Genomic DNA, 7,335 nt, shown 5'->3' with positions numbered 1-7,335 from the left:
ACACAACATGTATATTGAAGCATGAACATTTTTCGTACTGGAACACTGCTTTTCGGGCTTAACTTCTGAAATTGTTTCTCACAGTATTTCTACCTGAAGGGAGAACAATGAGGAAGAGAAGTCTTACAGGAGCACACTTCTCCTGCAAGTCACAGCTCAGCTTTTCACACTCAGCAGATTTAAAGCAAGAGTTTATACTTTTTACACGTTTACTCAAGCTGAAACTTCAGACCCTCCAAGGCTCACTTTCCTTGGTTTGATCCATTTTGGATGCTTCACAGGTCACATGCTCTTGTAGGGGAAATAGTTTCTCTCTGATCAGGATTGGGTTTTGCCACTGTACACAGAATTTCTCCAAGCAGGAAGGTCTAATAAGGAGCATCATAAGAGATTGGTAATAATATATTTAAAAGCTGACAAGCTTGTGATTTTCCTTCAATGCCATGATACTTCAGAGTTTATATGCTTCAAGCTTGTTGTAGTTCTTGCTGTAGAGTTTTTTGGTGGAAGAATATAGGCAGAGGATATATTTGTATCCCAACTTCACATCAGCTTGAGAGGTAAAAACAGTGAATTATAACGATCACAAAGGAGATTATTTGTAGTAATTTAATGCAATATCTTCATATATCAGTGCATGGCATCAATGTAGCACAGATGTTGGCAGGGATGTTAAGAAGATGGGTGGTTTGCGTAGTCAGGAAAACGGCTATTAGCTGAAAAGCTCTCTGAAATGTAGGCTATGCCACAGAAACCTCTGCAAGTCCCTGCTTTTGATATTTGTGATGTGACACCATGGGTAACTATGACGGTGACAGGAGCTCTAGCAGGTCCTGGGGTGTTACAGGCTGTGAATGCTGCTCTTTCTGTAAAGAGACCGTTGGTATAGGGCTGACATTGGGGCCCATGAATGGACATGCCAGCCAGCGCCAAAGGACAGCAGTCCTTCACCTGGCAAAGCAAAACTCGTCAGTATTGCCCTTTACCAAGCACGTGATGTGTGTCTCTAACACAGAGAAGAGATTTCAATCCGTTGCCTCCTCCTTTCCCCCGTGGCCTGGCTCTCCTGCTGGCTAGGGAGGTCACTATTTCTTGATCCTTTCCTTCTACAGCCCACCCTTCTCTTTCAGTGGGGACATCTCAGGGACCCAACTCAGGACATCGCGTGAATTGGGAACAAGCTGTCCCTTCACAGCTTCTGTTTCCTGCCTTTGGTTATGAACAGCTCTTGCAACAGCATTGCTGCTGCAGTTCCCCCCAGCTTGTCTCACTTTGCCTTGGCTGCAGCTCTGGTGTTTTGAACTGTTGTCCTCAGCTCATGCCATCTACTGGACTTACCAGTACTGCTGTGATGTGAGGGTTTATTTGCACTAACCCAGGAGATAGGTATAGATATAGAGATATGTAGATGTAGATAGATATAGATTAGGTATAAATATAGATATAGATTAGATATATATTGTGTGGTTATGTCTGTGTATTATTTTTTCCTGGTTGTGCTAAGAGGTGATTATGCTCATTTTGTACCAGGAGTCAGCAGAAGCAGTAGCATTTTCCACTGTTGTTTTCAATGTGAATAATGGTGTTTTGCCTAAAAGAACAGCTTGTTCAGAGAGACAAAAAATGTTCTCATTTCTGATAGGAACCCAGCTGGGGTCTGCAGCCTACAGCAACATCTCCAATAACAAACTCAGTGACTTTCCCTTTTCCCCTGACAGACCACTGAAGAGATAAGCCTGATGGGAGAGAGACCAACAGTCATTCTACATTTCAAGGATGTGAACAAACTTGCCAGGGTGATTTGTTGTCAATCTCTAAATCTCTACCCTCTATACAGTACCCTTCAGTGATACTTAGCTGAGGTTTTTTAAACTATTCTATACAACTGAGTCAGATACTTGTTTTTCCTAAGCGTTATAGGGAAAACATGCTGAATCCATGCAGCTTAAACCACATTGGGATCAAAGCACTTCATTGATCTGTCAACAACATGGAATTAAGCAGCAGTCAGTGAAGTGTTGCATTCAAATAATAATACAACAGGTAAACGCCCAAACTAGACACATTAATGTTAATAAACACCAGCAAATTTCTAAATGCCCTCTGTAACAAACGCAAAGAAGATTTCTTAAATGCTACAAGCCTTTCCATAGCAAAGGCAAGCATTGTGCAAAGCCCTGGTGAGAACTCACCTGTACCACTATGGACATTTCTCATTACTCCCATTCAAGAAAGATAAATTCCATCTAGGACGAAGGCAAACAAAGACTAAGCAGTTGATGAGGGGCATGGAGGCCCTACAGAAGAAGATGACTAGAAGGAGCAAGACAAAGGCTGACAGAACTGCCATCACTTTCAAGAAAGATACCAAGAATGAAGGCCAAAGGAGGAAAAGAGCTATTGAAGGGCAAGGAAAAATATGGTCACGAACACAAAACAATTCAGGTCTTCTTTCCAAGAAGAAGACCTTACCATAAGCAGTGTAGTAGCAAATGTCACTTGGTGCATTGATTAGGAATGGTGAAATCCTGCACACTGTCTACGTCTCTGCAAAGTTCATGCAGAGGGAACCAAAACCCTTCCTTTCACCTCTGGCATTGCCACAATCAACTGAATATATATAGTATAAATGCCCTTATTTACACAGTTTGAACGTACAGATTAATTTACAGGGACACTCAGCAGCAGTACCCAGTGCATGGCCACCAAAGGCAGGGACAGCCCCCTGGGCCTCTTGGGCACAGGGACTGCCTCGCAGCCAACCCCACAAATGCTGGGCGGAGGGGTGTTGGGTGGGGCTGCAGGGGGTTCTGTCATCCCGATATCACAGTGCCACCACCCGCCAACGCAGCAGTCACAATGCCCCGGGGCAGGATAAAAGGGGCATCCTCCTGTGTCCCGCTGCCAGTCTGCCCGGCTTCGCCAGCAGGACAGAGCTGCCCTGGGGGCGGCCTGAAGACATCCGAGAGGAACTCCTTGAGCAGCTGGTGGAATTACTTGGAGGGGGCTGACGGAGGAAGACTTGAGGCTGGATGAGACTGCTGGAGGTTCTCCGCTGCAATTCCAGCTCCTGGTGGGGCCATACTCAAAGCTTATCTGACCGGTGGAAATCCTGCTTCAGCCTTTGGGGAACAGATGCAAGCTCCTCAGGAGATGAGAAGAACCACCAACGCCTGGAGGTGCCCGAGGGTCTCAGGCTTTTTCAGCTGGATAGTGGTGGCAAGACCAAGGGAATGCATTCTTGGCACTCGAGGAGCACTGAAGAGCTCACCGTCCATCCTCATCCCCTGCGGAGCCAGTGGCAGTAGCTGTAAGAAATGGGACGCACAGATGTCCCAGTGCTTTGGAGCATCCACTGGTGTCCTGCCAGGCACGGGAAGGATTCTTGCCCCCCCAAGGTCGATCGGGCTGGGGGCCTTTTGCTACTCTTGGAAGCCCCTGAGATGGCTCCAGGTTGAGGGAGGAAAGGTGACGGGCAGTGCCAGTGTCTCCTGGGAGGCGTGACCAGCCTGTGGGACGAGGAAGCAGGTCTTGCTCGCATGCTCAGGGAATAGCCGATCGCCAGCTCTGGGGTCAGGAAGGAATTTTCCCCCGGGGCAGATTGGCACTGGCCCCCGGGGGTTTTTTGCCTTCCTCTGCAGCACTGAGCATGACCACTTGTCAGGGCTCCTCTGGTCCATTTTGGCTAGGTTACTGCCTGCTGCTCATGCACCTCTTGTGCCCTGCAGCTGGGGGGAGGAAGGCTTTTTTCCCCCCACGGTGGGCTAGCAAGTGGCTCCGGGGGTTTTTTGCCTTCCTCTGCAGCACTGAGCGCAGCCCCTTGTCAGGGCTCCTTTGGGCCATTTTGGCTAGGTGCCTGCTGCTCATGCTCCACAAAGGTGGCCCTCGTGCCCCGCATCCGGGGCGAGGAAGCTTTCTAGACTCCCAGGGTGGGCCCCAAGGGTGGCCCCCGGGGTTTTCATCTTTTCCACTGTAGCACTGGGCACAGCCCCTTGTCAGGGCTCATCTGGGCCATTTTGGCTAGGTTCTTCACTGCTGCTCTTTCACCACCAAGGCACCACTAGTGCCCTGGCTTGCTCTGGCTCTCTTTCCCATTGCAAGTTTGTAGCGGGAGCGAGCTCTGCTCTTCCCTTGGCTCCATTTCCCCAGGTGCTCTTGCTCGTGCAAACCCCCCTGTCCTTGGAAGGGCTCCAGGCTTGCTGCACCATCAGGAGCTGCCACTTTCCAGCTCTCCCTGCACGCAATACAAGCGCCAGTCAGGCACGAGAGCACTTTTCGTGCATTGCTGGCCAAGAAGTACAGCGGAGGAATTTTCTGAAGGCAAAAAAGTGCAATTGTCATGAGTTGGTGTCATACTTTTGAAAATACTCCACGGTGCCACAGTCCTCCTCTTCTTTTGTGTATGATTGGTACCGATCCTCATTCTTCAAATTCTCACTCTTCAGGAAACAGGGACTGCTTGGCCTGTACTCCTGCTGCTACTTTCCATAGCTCTGTGGCTTTCCTTTGCCAGACTGCAAGGGATGTTTTTTCAAGCTAGACTGAAGCTGAACATCAGCCTGCTCCTGGCTACACATGCACATTGTGTTAATGCTTGTGAGCATTGGCTCTGAAACAGATTCAGAAAAATAGAATAAAATGAAATGAATCAAAATGAAATGAAATTAAACAAAACAAAACTAAATAAAACTAAATAAAATAAAATTCTGTTACCATTTGTAACTTTTCTGATGTGTGTCCTTGAAAGTGTTTTTGGAGCTGAAAAAGCCTTGGCATTTCAGGCAAATAACAGTTTCATCATTATTGGACTCATTGTGAGTGCAAGGAAGAGAAGAGAAGAGAAAAGAAGAGAAGAGAAGAGAAGAGAAGAGAAGAGAAGAGAAGAGAAGAGAAGAGAAGAGAAGAGAAGAGTTGTGCTATGTTATGCATATAGTTACGCATTACAGGCTATGACCGAGGTCTGAGGGGTCCATCCAGGCGAGTGGCTATCTGCAGTGCAGTCCCAGGCCCATCCAGGAGACAGGGTGAGAGATGGGCACACCTACAACATGGCTCAGGCAGGGACTGAGGGCTGCAGGCTGAGCTGAGACACGACCCTGGGCTTTTGGCAGGAGGTGGTGTGGGTGGGGGTCCCAGGGGAGGCCAGTCCCAGCCTTTGAGGCCTGTGAGCACCCCCAAACCCTGACAGAGCTGCACTGCTTGTCTATTCTCCTTTAGACATTTATGGTTGGCCACTTTGGAGACAAGAGTATTGGGCCAGATGGACCTTCGCTCCGATGTAGTACTGCTGTGCTCAGGCTCTTGTGTTTTGTTCTGTTTTTCCAAGGGAAACAGCTCAGACATTTCTAAAAATGAGTATAAGAAAAAAAACCCCAACCAAACTAATGGGGGAATGAACAGATATTGCTCACATCAAAAAGATTTGCAACCATTTTGTTCCAGAGCACATCCTGCTTCAGACAGTGTGCTTGATCTTTGAGCCTCACTGGTGTCAGAGATGTGGTCTTTTGCCATCCTGTGGAAACCCAGCTAAACTGAATGAACACAGAAGATTTTCAAAAACCCCAGTTCACACATGCTTTTTGCAAATTTGTTCAGATACTCAAATTATCTCAAGACAATCCACAGCTCTCACCCCATCAGAAGGTACATGCCTCCTTCCCACCAAGTGACAGAGCCAATGCCTAGAATGGGACATGATTACCCATTCAATCCCTTCTGCTAGTGTGGGACTGGGAAGAAATGTCATCAAAGATTTCCTCAGCATGTACTGTTAGGGAAAGAAGGAGGTAGGAAGAAATATTAAAACAGAACAGAACAGAACAGAACAGAATAGAAGTAGTTCAGTTGGAAGAAACCTACAGTGATCATCAAGTCCAACTGCCTGACCACTTCAAGGCTGGTTAAGAGTTAAAGCATGTTATTAAGGGTGTTGTCCAAATGCCTCTTGAACACTGACGGCTTGGGGCATCGACCACCTCTCTAGGAAGCCTGTTCCAGTGTTTGACCACCCTCTTGGTAAAGAAATGCTTCCTAATGTCAAGTCTGAACCTCCCCTGGCGCAGCTTTGAATCATTCCCACGAGTTCTATCACTGGATCCCAAGGAGAAGAGATCAGCAGCCCCCTCTCCACCTCCCCTCCTCGGGAAGCTGTAGAGAGCAATGCGGTCGCCCCTCAGCCTCCTTCTCTCCAAACTAGACAAACCCAGTGTCCTTAGCTGCTCCTCACAGGACCAGAGTCCTTCCAGCCCCTTCACCAGCTTTGTTGCCCTCCTCTGGACACATTCAGGGACCTCCACATCCTTCTTAATTTGTGGGGCCCAGAACTGCAGAAAATACTCAAGGTGAGGCTGCACCATTGCTGAATACAGTGGGTGTCCTGGTTTCAGCTGGCATGGAGTTGATTGATTGTCTTCCTAGTAGCTGGTATAGTGCTATGTTTTGGCTTCGCTATGAGAAGAATGTTGATAACACACGGATGTTTTCAGTTGTTGCTAAGTAGTGTTTAGTCTAAGTCAAGGATTTTTCAGCTTCTCATGCCCAGCCAGTGAGAATGCTGGAGGGGCCCAAGAAGATGGGAGGGGACACAGCCAGGGCAGCTGACCCAAACTGGCCAACGGGGTATTCCATACCATGGGACGTCATGTCCAGTACATAAACGGGGGGGAGTGGGGCTGGGGGGATCGCTGCTCAGGAGCTAACTGGGCATCGGTCAGCAAGTGGTGAGCAATTGCATTGTACATCACTTGTTTAATGTATTCCAATCCTTTTATTAGTATTATAATATTATTATTGTTATTATTATTATCATTATTAGTTTCTTCCTTTCTGTTCTATTAAACTGGGTGAGTGGCTGCGTGGTGCTTAGTTGCCGGCTGGGGTTACACCACAACAGTGGGATAATCACCTCTTTTGACCGGCTGGTTACGCTGTGTTTGATGTGTGCCCCCCAGGACGCGGTTTGCCCTCTGGGCTGCCAGGGCGCACTGCTGACTCCCATTGAGCCTGCTGTCAACCAGCACCCCCAGATCCCTTTCTGCAGAGCTGCTCTCCAGCCACTCCTCTCCCAATTTATACTTGTGCTCAGCGTTACTCTGTCCCAGGTGCAGAATTTGGTGTTTGGTCTTGTTCAATTTCATGCCATTTAGGATAGCCCAATGCTCCAATCTATCTAGATCCCTCTGGAAGACCTCTTGCCCCTCGAGAGAGTCAACAGCATCTCACAGTTTGGTATCATCTGCAAACTTGCTAATGGCGCATTCAACTCCTGCATCCAGATCATTGATAAATATTTTGAACAGAACTGGCCCTAGAATTGAGCCCTGAGAAACACCG

The sequence above is a fragment of the Accipiter gentilis genome, chromosome 4 (assembly GCF_929443795.1).
Source record: "Accipiter gentilis chromosome 4, bAccGen1.1, whole genome shotgun sequence".
NCBI lineage: Eukaryota > Metazoa > Chordata > Aves > Accipitriformes > Accipitridae > Astur > Astur gentilis.
This window is presented reverse-complemented; position numbering follows the sequence as displayed.